The sequence below is a fragment of the Lithobates pipiens genome, unplaced genomic scaffold (genome assembly GCF_037356315.1).
Source record: "Lithobates pipiens isolate NorthernLeopardFrog02 unplaced genomic scaffold, aLitPip1_a1.2 Scaffold_1, whole genome shotgun sequence".
Lineage (NCBI taxonomy): Eukaryota > Metazoa > Chordata > Amphibia > Anura > Ranidae > Lithobates > Lithobates pipiens.
Genome location: NW_027507685.1, coordinates 215,681,033 through 215,702,770, shown reverse-complemented (window position 1 = coordinate 215,702,770; position 21,738 = coordinate 215,681,033). Strand labels below are relative to the sequence as shown.

Sequence of the window (21,738 nt, the reverse complement as noted above, 5' to 3'; positions counted from 1 at the left end):
CATGCCTCTCAGCAAATAGCTTGGGGTGTCTACTTTCTAAAATGGGGTCATTTGTGGGGGTTTTGTGCCATCTTGGCATTTTAGGGCCTTCAAAACTGTAATAGGTAGTGAGGAGTGAAGTCAAATATTTACGCCCTTAGAAAACCTGAAGGCGGTTCTTGGCTTTCGGGGCCCCGTACGCGGCTAGGCTCCCAAAAAGTCCCACATATGTGGTATCCCCGTACTCAGGAGAAGCAGCAAAATTTATTTTGGGGTGTCATTTCACATATGCCCATAGCATGTGTGAGCAATATATCATTTAGTGACAACTTTGTGAAAAAAAAATAAAAAAAAATTAAAGTTTGTAATTTTCCCGCAACTTGTGGCAAAATATAAAATATTCCATGGACTCAAAATGCCTCTCAGCAAATAGCTTGGGGTGTCTACTTTCTAAAATGGGGTCATTTGTGGGGGTTTTGTGCCATCTTGGCATTTTATGGCCTTCAAAACTGTAATAGGTAGTGAGGCGTGAAATCAAAAATTTACGCCCTTAGAAAGCCTGAAGGCGGTGCTTGGTTTTCGGGGCCCCGTACGCGGCTAGGCTCCCAAAAAGTCCCACATATGTGGTATCCCCATACTCAGGAGAAGCAGCAGAATTTATTTTGGGGTGTCATTTCACATATGCCCATAGCATGTGTGAGCAATATATCATTTAGTGACAACTTTGTGTAAAAAAAAAAAAAAACATGCCACTTATCAATTTCCTCAGGGTGTCTACTTTCCAAAATGGGGTCATTTGGGGGGGTTTTGTACTGCCCTGCCATTTTAGCACCTCAAGAAATGAGATAGGCAGTCGTAAACTAAAAGCTGCGTAAATTCCAGAAAACGTACCTTAGTTTGTAGATGTGACAACTTTTGCGCAAACCAATAAATATACAATTATTGACTTTTTTTTTACCAAAGACATGTGGCTGAATACATTTTGGCCTAAATGTATGACTAAAATTGAGTTTATTGGATTTTTCTAATAACAAAAAGTAGAAAATATCATTTTTTTTCAAAATTTGCGGTCTTTTTACGTTTATATCGCAAAAAATAAAAATCGCAGAGGCAATCAAATACCATCAAAAGAAAGCTCTATTTGTGGGAAGAAAAGGACGCAAATTTTGTTTGGGTACAACATTGCATGACCGCGCAATTACCAGTTAAAGCAGCGCAGTGCCAAATTGTAAAAAGACCTCTGGTCATTTACCAGCAAAATGGTCCGGTCTGAAGGTGGTTAAAATCACTGCTCCTGAAAAAACGTCCGTTTTTAAAACTTTTTTTTTGCATTGATCCATGTCCCCTGGGGCAGGACCCAGGTCCCCAAACACTTTTTAGGACAGTAACTTGCATATTACCCTTTAAAATGAGCACTTTAGATTGTGAACGTTCGAGTCCCATAGACTTTAATAGGGTTCTAAAGTTCACACGAAGTTTAGGTCTGTTCGCAGGTTCTGGTGCGAACCGAACAGGGGGTGTTCGGCTCATCCCTAGTCTGGATGTAGTGGTAGGGTCCACAGGTCCCCTACCGCCATCCTTATGATCACTGCATACCAAGATCTTCTGGGCCACACTGGGGCCACAAGAATCACTGACCTCCCTTTCTGCTTGACCCTGCGAAGAAGTCGTGGAAGCAGCAGAATAGGAGGGAATGCATAAATCAGAACTGATTCCACGGGACCACCGAGGCATCTGTTCTGCATGCTAGCGGATCCCTTGTTCTTGACACAAAGTTGTCAATCTTTTTGTTGAACCTGGACGCAAACAGATCTACATCTAGGATCTCCCATCTTTGGCATATGTCAGGAAGATATCGAGGTGAAGGGACCATTCTCCCGGGAACAACTGCTGGTGACTCAAGTAGTCTGCCTGCCAATTTTCTATTCCTGGAATGAAGACTGTTGATAGGCAAGGTACATTGTTTTCTGCCCAAGTTAGCATATGATTCACCTCTCTCTGGGCCGCACGACTTCTCATGCCCCCTTGGTGATTGATATAGGCCACTGCTGTGGCATTGTCGGATTGGATCCTGACAGGACAATTCCGTAACCTTAAGGACAACTGATGTAGGGGGACTCTGATGAGGACAGTTGATGCAAGGGGGCACTCTAATGGGGACAACTGAAGTAGGGGAGACTCTGGTGAGAATGGTTGATGCAAGGGGGCACTCTAATGACAACAATTGATGTAAGGGAGCACTCTGATGGGGAGAATTGATGTAAGGGGGACTCTACTGAGGACAGTTGCTGCAAGGGGGCACTCCGATGGAGACAACTGATGTAGGGGGGGGGATCTGGTGAGGGCAGTTGATGCAAGGGAGCAGTCTAATGAGAACAGTTGATGTAAGGGAGCACTCTGATGAGGACTGTTGATGTAAGGGGGACTTTGATGAGGACAATTGCTGTAAGGGAGCACTCTGATGGGGACAATTGATGTAAGGGGCACTCTGATGGGGACAACTGATGTGGGGGGCTCTAATGAGGACAGTTGATGCAAGGGGTCACTCTAATGAGGACAGTTGATGTAAGGAAGCACTCTGATGGGGACAATCACTGTAAGAGAGACTCTGAGGAGGACAGTTGATGTAAGGGAGAACTCTGATGGGGACAATTAATGTAAGGAGGACTCTGATGAGGACAGTTGATTTAAGGGAGCACTCTGATGAGGACAGTTGATTTAAGGGAGCACTCTGATGAGGACAGTTGATGTAAGGGAGCACTCTAATGGGGACAATTGATGTAAGGGAGACTCTGGTGAGAACAGTTGATGTAAGGGAGCACTCTGATGGGGACAATTAATGTAAGGGAGAATCTGATGAAGACAGCTGATGTAAGGGAGAACTCTGATGAGGACAGTTGATTTAATGGAGCACTCTGATGAGGACAGTTGATGTAAGAGATCACTCTGATGGGGACAATTGATGTAAGGGAGCACTCTGATTGGGACAATAGATGTAAAGGGCACTCTGGTGGGGAAAACTGATGTAGGGGGGACTCTGATGAGGACAGTTGATGTAAAGGAGCCCTCTGATAGGGACAATTAATGTAAGGGAGTCTCTGATGAGGACAGTTGATGCCAGGGAGAACTCTGATGAGGACAGTTGATGTAAGGGAGAACTCTGATTAGGACAGTTGATGTAAGGGAGCACTCTGATGGGACAATTAAAGTAAGGGAGACTCTGATGAGGATAATTGGTGTAAGTGAGAATTCTGATGAGGACAATCGATGTAAGGGGCACACTGATGGGGACAACTGATGCAAGGGGCACTCTGATGAGGACACCTGATGTAAGCAGGGGTCACCTGATACAAGGATGCACAGGTTCTGTTTAATCATCCTAATCTAATGACAGCCTAAAACATACTACTGTTTCCTGTTCACTCATGCACCTCCTCAAACATTATTTCCAGGTTGTGACTCGTGGTACAGAAGAATGCTATGTAAATACCGGTCCCCTGCATTTATTTCACATAACCCCCAACATATCAAGATCACAGCTGATTTGGCTATAGGTGAATTACCTGACATTTTTCAGCATGAATTTAAGACTGCCATGTAGACTCTCTAGGTCCTCCACAGGTTCCTCAGGAAGTCTTGTTTCCTGCAGAGAACTCTCAGGAAACGTAGGCGTAAAGAATGCGCAATGCATCTTAGTAACTGTGTATCAGCCACTAAAGGAATCTTGTGATATACAGGAACAATTCATAATAATACTGTATATCCTTCTTAGGTTATTTGTTCTTATGGCTTCATATGGGGGGGCACAAATGTGACCAATGGCCTTACAGTAAAGCCATATAAGAGTATTGATGATTAAGTATAAAGTGCTGTTAACTGTTGGAACCAATCAGATTTAAAGGTTATTGAGATTAAAGATGAATAATAATAATTAGCTATGGGTTGCTGCACTCTGTACATGTAGAGGTAATGTCTTGAGGCTGTTGGAGTATAAGGTGGCTCTATATTCAGTAATGTATTATTAAAATTTCATACGTGAAACCACTGCCGCTACACGCACAATCGCCTAATGATTTATGGACCTATGTGCCCTGATGTCAGATATTCATCATGAACATGGCTGCTAAATCGCAGAAAATGGAAAGCTGGTGTGTCTCACCACCTTACTTCACTGATTTGCTATCTCTATCTGGTGGTACAGCAGAGATACCTTAGTATAGCGAGGCAATAGGAAGCAATGTGAAGATTGGAATAGTACAATGACTTAAAAAGGTTTCTAGCTCTGCCCTACTCTGTCCAAAAAAGAAACTTTTGATTTGAGATACACTCTAAAGGCCACTGCACATCATAATTTCTGTGTTCCAGATTCATTTCTGCATGCGTGTTTTTGAAGCGTTCCAGTGCATTTTTTTTATACATTAAGGTGTGTTTTTCCCCTATTTTTATTCTTCATTTCATTTTAAAACATGTGCATTCCAGTGCATTTTTGATGTGTTTTGCCGTGTTCCATGCAGAAAAAATACAACATGTTCTACTTTTGTTGACTGCACTGGAACGCACTGCACTGTTGTGAACTAGGGCCATTGGCATCCATGTTAAGCACTGTCCATGCACCTTTGATGCTGAATAAAAATGCACTGCACTACAGTGTTTTCCATATATTCCAGTGGCCCTAGGTCACACCAGTGTGGTCATATATATATATATATATATATATATATATATATATATATATATATATATATATATATATATATATATATATATATATATGAATGAAGGCCAGCATGGTGGCCTGAATTTATGGGAGGAGCCCGGAGGGGTATTTAACCAGCCCGCTCGGCTGTGTTCTACGTCGGTTCCTGTGCCCGATATCTGTTACATCAGAGATCTAGGGCCGACTATTCGAGACCAAGCGTTTGTGAGTTCCACGTTCGTGAGTTCCCGTATTCGTTAGTCCCGTCTTCGTGAGTTTGTGTTACGAGTTCTGTGTTCGTGAAATCCGTGTCTGTGAGTTTAGCGTTCGTGAGTTGTCATCTTTCGAGATTCGTAGCACTCGTTACCGAGCCACAGTTGTCGCAGGTAGGGCTTCGGCTCCCATTTTTTCATTTCATGCATTGTAATTGGCGTGTCACTAAACTGTGATATCCAGAACTCACGAATTACTCACAAACATTTCATAATCGTAACGTATACCTCTCACCCACACGTGTTTGCAACCAAACATCCTTTGTTTCTATGCTTCACAAGACGACTCGTAGTCGCTCGCTTGTGACACCCCAGTTGATGCCACATCAGGCACTCGTTTCTCAAACATTTCAATAATTGTTTCCGAATAGTTCCTAATCATTTCTAAACATTTCAAATTGTTCTAACCATTTCTAAACCATTTCGAATCATTGCTAATCATTTCAAATCATTCCTAACAATTTCAAATAATTTCTAATAATTTCAAATCATTCCTAACCATTTTGAATAATTTCTAATCATTTCATTCATTTCTGTCACATAACGCGCTCCGATTCGAATCCAGTCGCATCTTTGATGCACCGATTCGCTCCGGTGTGCCCCAGTTTTCAGCCTAATTTCAGTACATGCTCCAGAGACAGATTCACTTGTAGGTTACAGGTTCAGTCACTGATTCTTGTCTTTGTCATGGCATATCATTTCTTGTCACGTATTACGCTCCGATACAAATCCAGTCGCATTTGAAGATGCACTGATTCGCTCCGGTATGCCCAGTTGTTTGGCCTCACTTCAGAAAATGCTCCAGAGATTCACTTGTCAATCGTAGGCTCGGTCACTGATTCTTGTCTTTGTCATGGGTATCATTTCTTTGTCACCCATCACGCTCCGATATGAATATAGTCACGTCTAAGCACTAAATTCGTCTCGGCGTGCCCCAGGACAAGCCACATTTCAGTACATGCTCCAGATTCTGTTTCGTGCTCAGTCGTAAACTGCGGCATGGTGATCCGGGCCTCTGTCTTGGCAGAACTACTCATTTCATTGTCACGTGCTGCCCCCCCCGCTTCGAGTCCAGTTGTATCTTGCAATTTTACGATTCGTCTTGAGGGGGCCTTGGTTGTTGGCCTCATTTCACCAATTGCCTCATTTCAGTACATGCTCCCAAGTCCGGTTCGTTGTCAGTTGCGTCTGCGGCTCGAGTTGTGCCTCTGTCATGGCAGATGTTCATTTCATTCAAGGCAACATTTCATTTATTTTGTTCATTTCATTTCATTTCAACTCACTGCCGCCCGTTGAAGTCACAATTTTAGTCATTTATCTAAGACATGTATTCAAAACTTTCAACAAAGTTTTCACCTCTCATATTTTCAGGTCAGTCGAGTTTCAGTAGTTCCACCCTGCACCTGCTTGGATGGTGCTTCCCTAGGTAAGGAAAAAAAAAAAAGGGGGAAGAGAAAGGTGTATGGCGCTTAGGTATGTATGCCATTAGGGAGCATTAGCGAGACTTATAATTTATGTCACCCTCATTAGGTTCCGGTCAGTAAAGACTCAACCCCGAGGACAAGTCAGCACACCCGGGCTAAGGACAACTGAACCATGTCCCAGGCCGGCAGTGAAGATCCCACGGCCCCATTGTATCTCTCTCCAGTCTCAGAAAGTGGCAGCATACAGTCGCTTAGGGGATGGACCATCCCGAAGTTAACCTCTGAGCTGAGGCGTAGAGGTGTGCCCTTTCCCGCTACAGCCAGGAAAGCGGAGCTCTTCAGGCTTCTCTTCCCTCCACCAACCACAGCAAGATCCAGCGCCCAGCAAGCATCCCTGGATTCCATCTCGTCTGCCATAGCACAACTCCATACCTTGGTGTCATCTCTGATCACGTCAGTTTCCGATGTTCAGAACAGAGTGGCACTCTTGGAGACCCATCCACCCGTTTCTGCCCCTGACCCTGCGGTAATCCAGGCGGTTGCAACTCCTTCTGCAGGTACCACAGGGTGGAGTTCCGTTGTGTACCCTTACCACTTGGTCCCAACCAATATCAGGAAGGACATACTGGAAGGCAGGGACGTCAACCTCGCCTCTCTGCTCATCTCCATTCATGACCTGGCAGAGAATAAGGCATATACTTGGGAGGAGGTGTCTGTAGTCCTTAAGGCTAAAGACCCCAGGCTGGATAGGAAACTGTCAGTGCCGGAGTTCACGTTGGCCTTCGGTATGATGCGCAATGTAATATGCTCAGCCTCTCCCAACAGAAGAGAAGAGCTGGATTGGTATCTCCATACCGTGGTAGACCTGGGCTACAAGTACAGGGGTTGCAGGTTTTATGATTACCACCGCTCCTTCTCCGTCAAAGCGGCTGCCAGGTTCTTACAGTTTCAGATGCCCACAGACTGGAGCGTCATGGACACGGAGCTCTTTTGTTGCCACTTTGCTGGCCTTCGATCACCGCTGTGTACAATCTACCAGTCGGCTACCCACACTGCCACTTGGTGCGCCAACACGACAACTAGTCGCCCCTTTGAAGGTCCCTCTACCTCCGGTGCAGTTCAGGGTCAGCAGGCCCCTGCACGTCTGCTTCAGATGGACAAATTCGGACGCCCAGTCCAGACCATGGGAGGACAGCTATTTGCAATAAGTTTAATTATGGTTCCTGCAATTTCAGCCAGTGTCGTCTGCTTCACATCTGTACCCTTTGCCAGAGGGCCCATCCCAGGCTCCTGTGCGAAGTCAAGCAGCTAAAGAAGGCATGACTAAGCCGGGTCAATGTCACGTGGCTCGGCTTCTATCTTTCCGCACACCCCACTCCCTCCCTGGCCACCTACCTCATTCAAGGTTTTTTTGAAGGCTTCCACACTGGCCTTATTTCTCTGCCTCACACTACCCATGAGCACCGAAACCTACGGTCGGCGGCCACTGACGAACAGGCTATAGACCAGCTCCTGCAAACCGAAATAGATCGGGACTTCATGATAGGCCCGTTCACTCAGCCCCCTTTCAACACATGGAGAGTCAGCCCTATTGGGCTTGTCAAGGGCAAATTCTCCAATAAACTACATCTGGTGTACGATTTGTCAGCGCCTCATTCTTCTACCATTCCCAGTCTGAATTTCCTTATCCCCTTCAAAGAGTTTTCCCTCAAATACGCCTCTGTGGATATGGCCATCCAGGTTATACTCAAAATGGGCACTGGCACCTGGCTCTCCAAAGCCGATATCTCGGACGCCTTTAAACTCCTTCCCATCCACCCGTCCCTTTGGTGCTGGCATGGCATCGAGTGGAGGGAGGTGTATTACTTTGCCACCAAATTGACCTTCGGGTCAAAAAGCAGCCCCTGGCTGTTCAACACATTCGCGCAATCGCTCACATGGATCCTCTTACACAAAGCCCAGTGCCAAGAGGTCATCCATTGTCTGGACGATTTCTTGTTGATAGAGCCTCCCGGCTCACCCTCCCAGGACCTCGACAAGCTGAGGGTTGTGTTTAGGAATCTCAACGTTCCCATTGCAGAACACAAGTCCATCTCAGTCCATCACGTTCCTCTGTGTTAACCTGGACACCTGCGCCATGCAAGCCAGCCTCCCCCCAGACAAACTGGCCCGCATCAGGGCGGTTCTGTGAGACTTCACCCGCTCCAGAGGATGCACCAAAAAACAATTGCAATCCCTTCTTGGGATGCTCAACTTCACCATGCGTATCATCCCCCAGGGTCCCTCCTTCGTGTCCCGCCTACTAGTGTACCTGTCCTATACGCAGGATCCCGATCAAGTCCTCAGTCTCGACTCCGCAGCAGTAGCAGACCTCTCTATGTGGGAGGAGTTCCCTTCCTCCTGGAATGGTATATCATTATTCATTCCCACCGTGTCTTCCCAGTCACCCCAGGTAGTGACAGACACAGCTGCATCCACAGGCTTCGCGGCAATTTTTGGCCATCTTTGGTTCGCAGCTCCCTGGCCGCCACAGATACTAGCTATACCCGGGTTCACCAACACGTCTTCCCTCTTTGAGCTTTACCCTATAGTGGCAGCTGCACACCTCTGGGGCCATAGCTGGACTGGTCAAACCGTGGCCTTCACTATGGACAACCTTGCCACAGCAGAGATTATAAACAAAGGCAGGTCCAAATCCCTTGCAATCATGTCCTTCCTGCTTAGGCTGGTACAGCTTTCATTACAGTTTCATTTCAACGTTTATTGTTCATTTGTTCCGGGCAAGCGCAATCTTGCAGCAGATGCTCTCTCCCATTTTAATTACGTTTCATTTTTTTAACAGATGCCCGGAGCCGAGTCGGTGTCAGCCGCTATCCCGGCCTGGTCTCAGCTGACCCTGGACTAGCTCAACATCTGCAGTCAGCAACTCAGCTTATCAACTCCTCTCTCTCCCGCAACACCCTCAAGGCCTACCAGACGGCCTGGAGGGCCTTCAACAAGTTCCTTACTCATCACGGCAAAGAAACGTCTAGTGTCAAACAGATTCTGGCCTTCATTTCTCACTGCCATACTGAGCTTGCGCTATCCCACAATACCATTCGGCTGTACCTAGCCGGTGTCCAGCATTTCTTGTCTCTCCAGGACCCCACAAAACCCTCCTTGTTTACGTTTCATGCTGTATGGGCCATTCTACGTGGCATTCAGAAGCTCCAACCAGTGGTCAGCACCAAACGCCTACCCATAACGGGAGACATCTTTTGGAGTATGTCAAACATCCTGGCTACCGTTCACCGTTTGGTCTCCTCCCTAGTAAGGTCCTACAAGCAGCCATGTATCTAACCTTCTATGGGTTCTTACGACCTGGAGAATTTACCTGTAACAGCCCTGCAGGCCAAATGCTACGCAAACGTCACTTGGTCCGCTGCAAAGACCATTTCATTTTGCATCTAGCAGTCTCTAAAACCTACCAATTAGGCCCAGGTACAGATATCCATTTCTATAGAACCAATAACAACTGGTGTCCAGTTGTTACACTAAATCTGTTGTTGTTACTACTGCCCGAGCAACCGGACTCTAGTCCACTTCTACCCTTTCCTGTCAAGCCCGTAAACACTGAGTAATTCATGGAGCACATGAGGATACTCCTCCGCAACCTTCACCCCAACCCTAGTCAGTACTCCGGACACTTGTTCCGTATCGGGGCAGCCTCAACAGTGTCCCGCCAGGAGGTCCCGGACCACGTTATCAAAAGACTAGGCAGGTGGAAGTCCGCCTGCTTCACCCGCTACATCCCCAATCCTCAAGTGGAAATGGTCCAGGCCTTTGCCAAACTCACACAATGACTAAACTCAAATCAATAAAGAGCTATCCCTACCTGAATGTTTTTGCCCCCTTATTTTGGTATACCGTACGTTAGACCAAGACACACTTTCAGGTCCATTTCAAGTGGTAAGTTTATTTTAACCCTGCATGTCATCCTTATCCGTATCGGCCATAGGGCTCTAAACCATAAATAAGAAGGCCAGTATGGTGGCCTGAATTTATGGGAGGAGCCCAGAGGGATATTTAACCAGCCCGCTCGGCTGTGTTCTTCGTCAGTTCCTGTGCGCGATACCCACCCTCCCATCCCCATTTTAGGGCATTTCTCAAGGTATTCATACTCCTCACAAGAGTACTCATTTCATCTCATTTCATATTTATTTCATTTTTCATTTCTTATCTAGGGTATGCCCTCTTATTTTGGTATACCATATGTTAGACCAAGGCACACTTTCAGGTCCATTTCAAGTGGTAAGTTTATGTTAACCCTGTATGTCATCCTTATCCGTATCGGCCATAGGGCTCTAAACCATAAATATAAATATATATATATATATATATACAGTATATGTTATATTCTTTCTCTCTCTCCCCCCGCTATAATAAGGTAAGCACGGGTATCAGTCCAGTTGTCTGTGTCCTGGACGGCTGGTACAGTCTTTCTCAACCTTTAAACCCTAGAGAAACCCTTGACAAAAATGTACGTGATGGGGAGTCCCTGCTAATATTAGTCCATTTAGGGTCATTGGGAAAATGGACCTTACATTGGTTGTTGTCAGTGAGAAGAAAAATGTCCCCCTTACAGTGGTCATCAAAATAGCACTCTTGTAGTCATGCTACTGGTGGTGTTGGACCTGTAACTATGCAGACACCTTCAGACGGGAGGTCAATTGGCCATAACTCAAGGAACCCCTAGCAACCTTTGGAGGATACAAAGTGTTCAACAGAACCCAAACTGAGAATGGCTGCTCCATAATATGACAACACACACTAATGTCTGAAACACTAGGAGATAGAGCCTACATTTTGGAGAAGAGGTGGATGAGGGAGGTTATAACAGCACAAAGTTATTTTTTGTTGTGATAGTACGCTTTAAGTGAAAACCAGATGTCTAGATCTTAGACGGAAGTAGAGAGTTTATGCATGAAGTACAGACAGGTGTACATTGTAATACAGCGGGTAAAATAAGTATTGAACCCATCACCATTTTCCTAGGTAAATATATTTATAAAGGTGCTATTGACATGAAATTTTCACCAAATGTTGTTAACAATCCATGCAATCCATACATTCAAGGACACCAAAACAAATAAGTTCAGAAATGAAGTTCTGTGTAATAAAATGGAATGTCACAGGAAAAAACTAACACACTAACTGAAATGTATTTAATACTTTGTACAAAATTCTTTGTTGGTAATAGCAGCTTCAAGATGTATTCTGTATGGAGAAACTAGTCGCATGCGTTGCTCAGGTGTGATTTTGGCCCATTCTTCCACACAAACAGTTTTCAAATCTTAAAGGTTCTGTGGGCCTCTTCTATGAATTCTGATCTTTAATTCTTTCCATAGATTTTCTATTGGATTCAAGTCAGGTGATTGGCTAGGCCATTCTAGCAGCTTTATTTCTTTGAAACCAGTTGAGAGTTTCCTTGGCTTTCTGTTTGGATCATTGTCTTGCTGAAATGTCCTCCCTCATTTCATCTTCATAATCCTGGTAGATGGTAGCAGATTTTTATCCAGAACGTCTTGGTACATTTTTCCATTCATACTTCCTTCAACGATATGAAGTTTGCCAGTACCGTATGCTGAAAAACAGCCCCACACCATGATGTTCCTCCAAACTTGAGGTTGTTTTTGGGGTGATGTGCGGAGCTATTTGATCTCCATACATGGTGTGTATTATGGCATCCAAAGAGTTCAATTTTGGTCTCATCTGACCAGACTATATTCTCCCAGTATTTCACAGGCTTGTCTAAATGTTGTGCAGAAGACCTTAAACAAGCTTCAACATGCTTTTTCTTCATCAATGGACTCTTGTGTGGTGAGCGTGCATACAGGTTATGGAGGTTGAGTCATTACTTGAAACAATTGTACCTGCTAATTCCAAGTCATTCGGAAGCTCTCCACAAGTGGGCCTTGGCTCTTGGACAACTCTTCTGATAATTATTTTCACTCCTCTGTCAGAAATCTTGTGTGGAGCACCTAGTCACAGCCCGTTTATGGTGAAATGATGTTCTTTCCACTTCCACTTTTGGCCCCAACAGTGCTCACTGGAACATTCAGAAGTATAGAAATCCTTCTGTAACCAATGCCATCAGTATGTTTTGCAACAATAAATCTGTGAAGGTCTTAAGAGAGCTCTTTTCTTTTACCAATCATGAGATGTTTATTTTCTAACACCTTGGCAATGAGACGCCTTTACGCCATTAGTTGAGACTGAACAGCTGATATTAATTTGCAGTGACAAGGGGCCGGATTGCTTTCTAATTTACTGATGGATTTCAGCTGGTATTTTGGCTTTCCGTGCAGGGCCAAGGACAGGGGGTGGGCAGGAGGTACGGATGCCCTGGGCAATGTGGTATCATGTGAGGTGGGAGGAGGGACACTGTGAGGAGATTGAGGGGGAGGGGATTTGTGTTGGGGGATTTGGGGGGCAGCAGGGGATATTAATTGTTATAGGAGTAGAAATTTGGGGTTCGGGGGTGTTAGGAGTGGTGATTTAAGGGGATTTGTGTTGGGTGGGGGGGATGGGGGAAGATAATTTGTTCTAGGAGGGGGGATTTAAGGGGGAGGTGGGAGGAATGGGAATTGTGCTAGAAGGGGAATTTCTTTTGGGGGGGCGGGGGATGGGAATTTGTACTGGTAGGGATAATTGGTGGGTATTTGTGCTGGGGGGGGGGGTATTTTGGGGGAGAGAGGATTTTTGTGCTAGCAAGGGGGATGAGGGGAGGAATGTATGCTAGGAAGGGGAATGGGATTTATGCTGGGAAGGGGATTTGGAGTGGAGTGGTGAGAGAGGATGTGTAGTTGGAGGGGAAATTTGAGGGGTAGGGGATTTGTGCTTGAAGGGGTGATTTTTGGGCAATTGTACAGGTGGAGATTTTGGGGTTGGGGCAAAGATTTGTGCTAGGAGGGGGTATTTGGAGTGGGGGGATGTGTACTGGGAGGGGAAACTTGAGGGGTAGAGGATTTGTGCTGGGACGGGGGTTTTGCTAACACATAATGCTCATACATCTTGGGGGGAGAGGGGCACAGTTTGGCATGTTTGCCCTGGGCTCTAGATTACATTGTCCCGTCGTTGTTTGCATGCTTTTTTGCACCTCTCTTTCTTCATGTGTTCAATATGTTTTCCCTGTGTCATTTTTATTATACAAAACTTATTTATGAACTTATTTGTTTTGGTTTCTTTGTATGTATGGATTGCATGGGTTTTTACCGACATGTGGTGAAAATTTTATGTCAATAGCACCTTTTAGACATGTGCAGTTCGTTTCGAATAAATATTCAAACACATTTTTTTGTTATTTGGAGATTCAAATATAGCCGAATACCCGAATTATAGTATAAACAAAATTTACCGAATGCTCCAAACAACTAAAATGAAATTTGTCTGAATTTCCGAAATTCTAGTCGAATTCTATATCGAACTCCAGTCCAGTTCTAACTGCAAACATATTTCTGAAATCAAAGACTGTGTGTGTTATTAGAGTACCATTTCGAAACAATGCTGTTTTTGTTAAGCCAAAGGTGATGTAAAGAGTCATTGTAATCATTTCATGAAGATCTTTCTTTTGTTTTTTCACTTTCAGTTAAAAATAAAATCTAAAGTTTTCATTTTGACTGATTCAAAATGTATCAATTCGATCGTTTTGAATTGGAAAAATTGGTAAATTCAAAGAAAATTTGAAAAAGACATAAAACAAATTCCGAATACGAACGCCAAATACGAATCCCGATTACAAATTGAAAGACTCAACTAAATTTAACCAAACTAAATAACTAGATTACTGAATCTAAACGAAACAATTTTTTCCGTCATGCACATGTCTAGCACTTTTAGAAATATATTTGCCTAGAAAATTGGTGACGCGTTCAATACTCGCGCTATATCTGTATTGTAATAACTCTGAAGTGTCTCCATATATAATATAATATCTCTATTCAGGGCAGGACTTAGGGTGGTGAGGGCACTTGGGCTTGAGTCACTTTCGGAGCTCTACCTTCTATACATTACCGTATTTATCGGCGTATAACACGTACCCCAAGTTTAGGAGGGAATTTTAAGGAAAAAAACTTACATTTAAATGCCCATCAATGCAGCCTTATCAGTGTCCATCTGCAGCCTTGCCATCCATCTGCAGCCTTGTCAGTGTCATTTGCAGCCTTTCCCCAGTATCATTTGCAGCCTTGTCATTGCAGTCTTGAAGTTTAAAAATGGTGCCGCTGAGATACAGAGTCCTGTGTATCTCAGAGGCGATCGGGTCCTCTCGGCGGCTCTAGGGTCCTCTCGGAGGCTCTTGGCGGCTCTTGGGTCCTCTCGTGGCTCTCAGGTCCTCTTGGCAGCTCCCGAGTCCTCTCAGTCTTTCACAGTCCCGAGCGGATCTGAGTGTAGCTGAGTGTACTTGGCTCGGCTCACAATTACGCCCAGTCCCCGTGTTATGTCCATCATAGAGCAGGACTGGGCGTGACTGTGAGCGGAGCGGGGCCGAGTACACTCAGCTATGTATCTCGGCGGGGCCCCCTATTGGGTGGGGCATATGGGCTTGAGCCCAATCAAGCCCAATGGTAAGTCCTGTCCTGTCTGTATTGCAGCCATGCTGCTGGTTCTAATAAGTGGTGTTGGACCTGGAACCGTGTTGGCACCATCAGCATACCTCCCAACTGTCCCTGATTTCGAGGGACTGTCCCTGATATGGAGCAATGTCCCTCTTTCCTCCTAATTTGTTCCTCATTTTGGTCTGATCTATATAGTTGTATATAAAATGCACTTTTTATCTTTCAGACCCCATTCACACCTGAGCGTTTTGTAGCTTGAAGCCTGAAGCTACAAAACGCTAGAGGGGAAAAAATCTATTATTCTCAATGGAGACGGTTCACATCTCCACTCCATGTCGCCTGAAGCCGAACGCCTGAAGCTCAAACAAGTTCCGGACCCTTTTTTGTCGCTCGAATCGAGCAGATTTGGGCGTTTTTCTTCTTTTAACATTGGTGACCTTTTGCCCTGCACAAAATCGCAGTAAAAAACGCTGCAAAATTGGCGTAAAAAACGCTGCAAAAATTTGCTGTAAATTTTGCGCGATTTTCTGCTTGAAAACACTATGCTCAGGTGTGAATGCAGCCTTAGAAAGTGTTTCCCGGTGCTAAACCTTTCCTCCAAATTCTAAATTGCTGCATCTGCGTAATTCCAAAAGCCAATATAAAGGAATAGTAGTGAAAAAAAAAGCATTTGTAGGTTTAACCAATCTTGTTTTTTGTACAATTCTCCTTTAAGGGGGCGTGGTAAGGGGTGTGTCCTATACCTGCATACTTTTGCTGATAGGTGTCCCTCACGCCCATCTCAAAAAGTTGGGAGGTATGCATCAGATGGGAGGTCATTCAGCCACAACTCAAGGAACCTCTAGCTCGTGTGCCCTCCGCGCATGAATGAAAAAATCTTTATGAAGGTTATAATAATCATTGCACAACTAAAGCAGGCAATACAATATAACCATAATACAATTGGCTTCTCCTCCCAGTGTTGTTGGGAAATGCACCACATTGTTTTTCCTTGCATGAGAATTCTTTACATTGCTTGTTTACATTACTTTATTGCATATGCACATGAATAGTCAGTCTCAGCTCAGGCACCGATCAGTCTGGACAGCAATACACATCTCAAATTTCGGCTGAAACCAAACAGTGGGCGGCAAGTGCTCTTCTCAGCAACACACGGCTCGATGAAAGTTGTTTAGTCAACTGACTTTTGTTGAAGGAGCTGGGTGGGAAATTGTCATCTGGACGGTGACTTCATTCAATCTAATGAAGTCACTGGTTGGATATTGGGACAGCCTCTGGTGGGGAGATAACTCCATCCACACAGTTTAGCGTGGACAGAGGAATCTGTTATCTGGTAAATCTATGCATGAACAATGAAGGGAAAAAAAGTATTTGATCCCCCATCTGATTTTGTATGTTTGCCCACTGACAAAAAAATGATCAGTCTATAATTTTAAAGGTAGGTTTAGAGAGACAGAATAACAAAAATATCCATAAAAACGCATTTCAAAAAGTTATAAATTGATTTGCAGTTTAACCACTTGCCACCCACCCACCGCCAAATGATGGCGGGGCAGTGCGGCTCTCGTTCTGGGATGCAGTCATATAAAGGCGTCCCAGAGCGGCCACTCTTGCGCGTCTGCGGCACTTTAACCACGTGATCAGCTGTGTCTAATCACAGCCGGTCACATTTAAACACGGAGATGGCGGTAATTGGCGCTCCTCGCCTCATGCTGTCAGAGTGTATGGCGAGGAGAGCCAATCAGCGGCATCAGGAAAAATTTACATTTGTAATCAGGGCACTGATCATCAGTGCCCTGATTACAATAGCGACACCAGTGCCACAAATCTATGCCAGCAATCAGTACCCACCACTGCCAATCAGTGCCCACCACTGCCCACAAACGCCACCTATCAATGCCCATTAGTGATGCCAGTCCCTGCTGGCTATCAGTCCCGCCTATCAGTGCTGCCTATCAATGCCCATCACTGCTGTCCATCAATGCCCATCAGTGTCGCCCATCAGTACCGCCTATCCATGCCACCAATCAGTGCCACCTATTAGTGTCCATCAGTGCCACCTAACAGTACCCATCAGTGCCCGCCTATCAGTGCTCATCAGTGCCACCTATCAGTGCCCATAAGTGCAGCATATTAGTGCCTCCTCATCAGTGGCGCCTAATCAGTGCCCATAAGTGCCACCTCATCAATGCCCACCGGTTCAGCCAATCAGTGCCACCTCATCAGCGCATATCAGTGAAGGAGAAAAATTACTTAATTACAAAATTTACTGACAGAAACTAAATAGAAAAAAGTTTTTTTTTAATAAAAAAAACCCAGCAGTGATTAAATACCACCAAAGGAAAGCTCTGTTTGTGTGAAGAAAATTATAAAAATGTCATCTGGGTACAGTGTAGCATGACCGCACAATTGTCATTCAAAGTGTGACAGCGCTGAAAGAGATGAAAAATGGCCTGGGCAGGAAGGGGGTGTAAGTGCCCTGTAGGCAAGTGGTTAATCATGTGATCGGCTGTATCCAATCACATGTAAACAAGGAAGTGCCATTAATCGTCGATCCTTGCCTCACACTGACAGAGTGTGTGGCGAGGAAAACCGATCAATGGCATCTCCTTGCAGGGGACAGTAAGAAATGTAATCAGGGCACTGATGATCATTGCCCTGATTATATTAGAGTGCCAGAAGTGCCACCAATCAGTGCCCACCAGTGCCAACAATCAGTGCCCATCAGAGCCAGCAATCAGTGCCCACTAGTGATGCCAGTCAGTGCTTTGCAGGGAAAAGAAAAAAAATGGATTGATTGTTCGCTCTGTACAGAGTCCTGTATTGTTTGTCAACACAGGGCTTTTTGGGTTGTGATTTGACACAGCCATTTAGTAGGTTCCAGCCATGAATCATTGGCTGGGATCAGCTGATAGACTCCCGCTGTGTCAAATCACAGGGGAGTAGGCTGGTGGGGGCACGCGCCTGAAACCCTGAAACAAGTAGCGACATATGTGTATGTGGCGGTGCCTGTAGCTGCCACCCCGTTGTAGTATATGTACTTTGGTGTGTTGGCAAGTGGTTGATTACCAATCTTATTTGTAGTATACAGCGTGAAGTCACTGATGCATTAGCAACAAATGGCAGTTAAAGTGGAGCTCTCACTTCTGGATGACTTTGCCTCAAAGTCACTCCTCCTTCTGCCATGGGCGGGACATTCACAAAGCGCAGCGTGCTTCACGCATGTGCGGTAGGAAAATGGCTGTCAGTATCCCTTACAAGTAATGGCAGCGGCAGCATCCAAGAGCTGATGGACCGATCTGCTTGGGGTGCCGTCATTGTGGGCTCCCTGAACAGGTAAGTGTCCTAATTTTTACTTCCTGTGTCCCCCGCGTTCCAGCCACCATGTTCAGTGTCCGGCCGGCACACTGTGATTGGTAGTATGGGGGTCATGTGTGGAGGCGGGACTTCAGGAGCGATTTCAGACAGGCCAACCCTATGCCTCACATGACCCCCACACACCCAATCACAGGGCGCCGGCCGGACACTGAACATGGTGGCCAGAGCGTGGGGGACACAGGAAGTAAAAATTAGGAGGAGGCAGCCAGTAGTAACCCATACTGGCGCTCCCCTAAATGTCACGCCCAGGGGCCATGGCACCCCCTGCACCCCCCACGCTACGCCACTGCTCCTTGGTACTCTGTTTGAGAAAGGCTGGTCTAGTTCTTAGGAAGACATGAAGAACCTATACATGAAGAACTGATGGGTGTAGATTGCAATTTAGGTATGTAATTATGCAAATAGCTTTTGCAAAATGAAGACTCGGCAATGGCAGCCTGAAAAATATGCAAACTTTTAGAGCCTGTGGACACTAGCCACGTGCTAAAACGACTTGCCAGTGCAAGGCATTATATGATTGACAAATATTCAGCACAGATAAAATATACTTTAAATACACATAGAATTGCTAGCTGCCACTCAAGGATAATCCAGAATGCCTCGACAGATAATAAACAAAATATAGTGCAGCGCAATAGAATTATTAGTCCATAAAATTATCCAGTGATGAAAAACTCCTGTATGTGAGTAAACAGAGAACGCCTCCTAAGATGCAATAATGGACAAGACAGTAAAGCGGTGATTGTAGCCCATCCACCACAGATACTCCAGCCTCTCACTTTCCAGACTCGACCTGTAACAGGTCACACAGCTTTTGACCCACACCTGGGATACCAATCACATACGGTAAACATAAGGACAAAAAAAGGGACAATCTAGTGCTCTCCGTTTTACAGGTTTATTTCATGATAAAAAAAGGGGAAATCTACGTAAAAACATAACACTCCAGCCGAGTGCAGGCAAACGAGCATGTTACAAATATTACCAGGAAGATGGCCGCGGGTGACGTCAGATGTGACCCCCCCCCCCCCCCCGTACGCGTTACCTCCGTGGGCAGGACTTCTACAGTGTGGGGTCGGGTGCACGTTGATTGCCCACTCGTATATATACTACCATGGCAACCATCAATCAATAAATTGTCTGATCTACACCCATTGTGAACAGGTCATCACCACCAACCCTACTTCTAAGGCACCTTGCAGACCGAGCTGTCCAGCTGAAGTGCGCCCCTGCCAGAGTCTTAGTGTGCCTGGGAGGGGCAGGTGCAGATTCTAGCACCACTGCAGGCAGCCTGGCAAAATGTATCGCTGAATGGGGTTAAATGAAAGTGGTACTTTGGGCCTTGTGTATTCAAGAGCAAAGGACTGGAAGGGACGTCTTCTTCCCTGGGCAACCTAAGGCGCTGGGAGAGATGCACTGTAGCTGGGCAGCCCTGTGTGCTAGGGGCCTAAGAATACTACTTGCTGAGAAATTATGCTGATCCTCAGGCTTCAGTATTTTCTGTTGTACTTAAACAAAGTGAACACATCCAGTGTGACTTTGCTCTCTCTTCTGGATGGTCCTGTGATGTCTTGAGGTCCTTTCTCATCTGCCCTGCCAGTCCAGAACAATACACAGAATGGCGCTTGTGTCACCACATAGGCGCCATTCTTTGCATCATTTTCATGTGAGTCCAGGTTGATGTGGTGATGCCCACCTAGGCGGTGTATCCGTGACATTCTGAGCTCATATGCAGTGGGCCAAATGACCCCTATCCAGAGGACAAGATGGAGGCCTTGGAGTGAACTTTGACCCAAACTCAGAATGTTAAATCCCTTCAAGCCCCCCACCCTCCACGGTCAGAAATGCAGATCTTGTTTTCTTTTTTTCAGTCCACCTTTCCTCCATTCTCACCTAAGCGACATCTCTTCTACTCCTGAAACCTTATAAGATATGCCCTTCACATATCCCAGAGGGCATCATCTTCAACACAGCAGCCAGGGGGAGGCGGACCGGAGGCACATCATCGGGGGAGGGGGGCTCTGCCTGAACCAGAAAGAGACAGCCATCTGCTGATGACGTCAATAAAGAAGATGGTGCCACAGAACCTGGCATTAAGCAACCGACGCTGGATTTGCTGGGTGTATGACTGTAAGAGAGGAAAGAAAACCACTGTGTATGAGAGTTTAGTGCCTCAGTAAAGGGAAAGCTCCCTCCCCCATTGTTTTTTCTTTAAAAGTGAACTCCCTTCCCCCCTGCTGATTTTTCTTTTAAACATCCATACCTGTCAGACTGGGCTGTCTACTGTGATCTGCCTCAGCACCACATGTGCCGCACCGCTCTCTTCTTCTATGATGTCATTGGGAGCCCACTGTCTTCTGCTGGTTCAGTTGGGTGTCCCCCTCGATGACATTCCGCCAGGTCCACCCCCCTCCTGCCGCTCAATGGATTCCATTGCCTCTTGGAATATCTGACCCAAGCTATTCCAAGGGGCTGTAGGTAAAAAAGAGAAAAAGGCTGGGTTCTTACATTTGTGGAGCGGAAGAGTTGCATTGGTGTAAATTTTAGTATTGGAGTGAAGGTCTGCTCTTAGGGACAAAGCACACCTTTGTGATGTGGTGCATTTTGGTAACGCCATTTTGAGTAACACTCCAGCAGCTCTATCTGCATGTAGTGCAGTGTCCTTTTTTTTTGTGTGATCTGGATTCAGATGTTTACCAGCCCAAGAGATCCAGCGCTGTCTTGCTGCAATCTGTTGGACCCTGAGCAGCCATCTTGGTCCTCCTGAGTGATCGAAAGTCGGTTGACTATTCCAGCTCCTTTGAAGACGTTGTTTAGCTGTGCCCACTGACCACTGTGTGCCCCTACTCCTGCAACTTCCTTGGCTGTCCCAGGATGTTGCAGTAATAGGGACACGTAAGTCTCACCTAGGTGAAAATTGTCATGGGGGGCAGGGCAGGAAAAACAGATGAAAAAAATAAAGGGGGTGAGTTTCACTGTGGAGAGCGTGTGAGTCCCAGAAGCTAAGGTGGTTCTGAAGGATGAAGGTCCTCTTTAAAGGGTTAGTTCACCTTTACCAAAAAACTGCCTGTGGAGATAAGTGGTGTCTGTAGATAAAAACAAACTGTGCAGCTAAGACTGGCCAGAGACAGTTCAAATTCTGATGAACTGGCCGAGATTTGATGTATGGGCAGGCTGAATGTACCAAGTTGATCAATTGATCAACTTGGGTACAACCAGCCTGCTGGATTTTACATGCGATTATTGCTAGTGGCTGGTATAGCCGCTAGCAATAATCACTGTCTTCTCCCGGTGGAGACGGCTTACCCAGCCGGGAAAATACAATGGCTTGGTGGGAGGGATTGCCCTGCCAACACTGTCTGTGTTGATGGGGAAATAGAGTGAATTTTTTTGTC

At 45.6% G+C, this 21,738-nt stretch overlaps 1 long non-coding RNA gene across 1 annotated transcript in view; it reads right to left on the bottom strand.

Moving 5' to 3' along the window:
• The window catches only part of LOC143983127 (uncharacterized), a 71,151-nt gene extending 67,537 nt beyond the window's left edge, over positions 1 to 3,614 (bottom strand). Inside the window, exon 1 of the long non-coding RNA XR_013274577.1 lies at positions 3,543 to 3,614. This is a non-coding gene — a long non-coding RNA (uncharacterized LOC143983127). The remainder of the gene's footprint in view (positions 1 to 3,542) is intronic.
• Between the last annotated feature and the right edge of the window lie 18,124 nt (positions 3,615 to 21,738).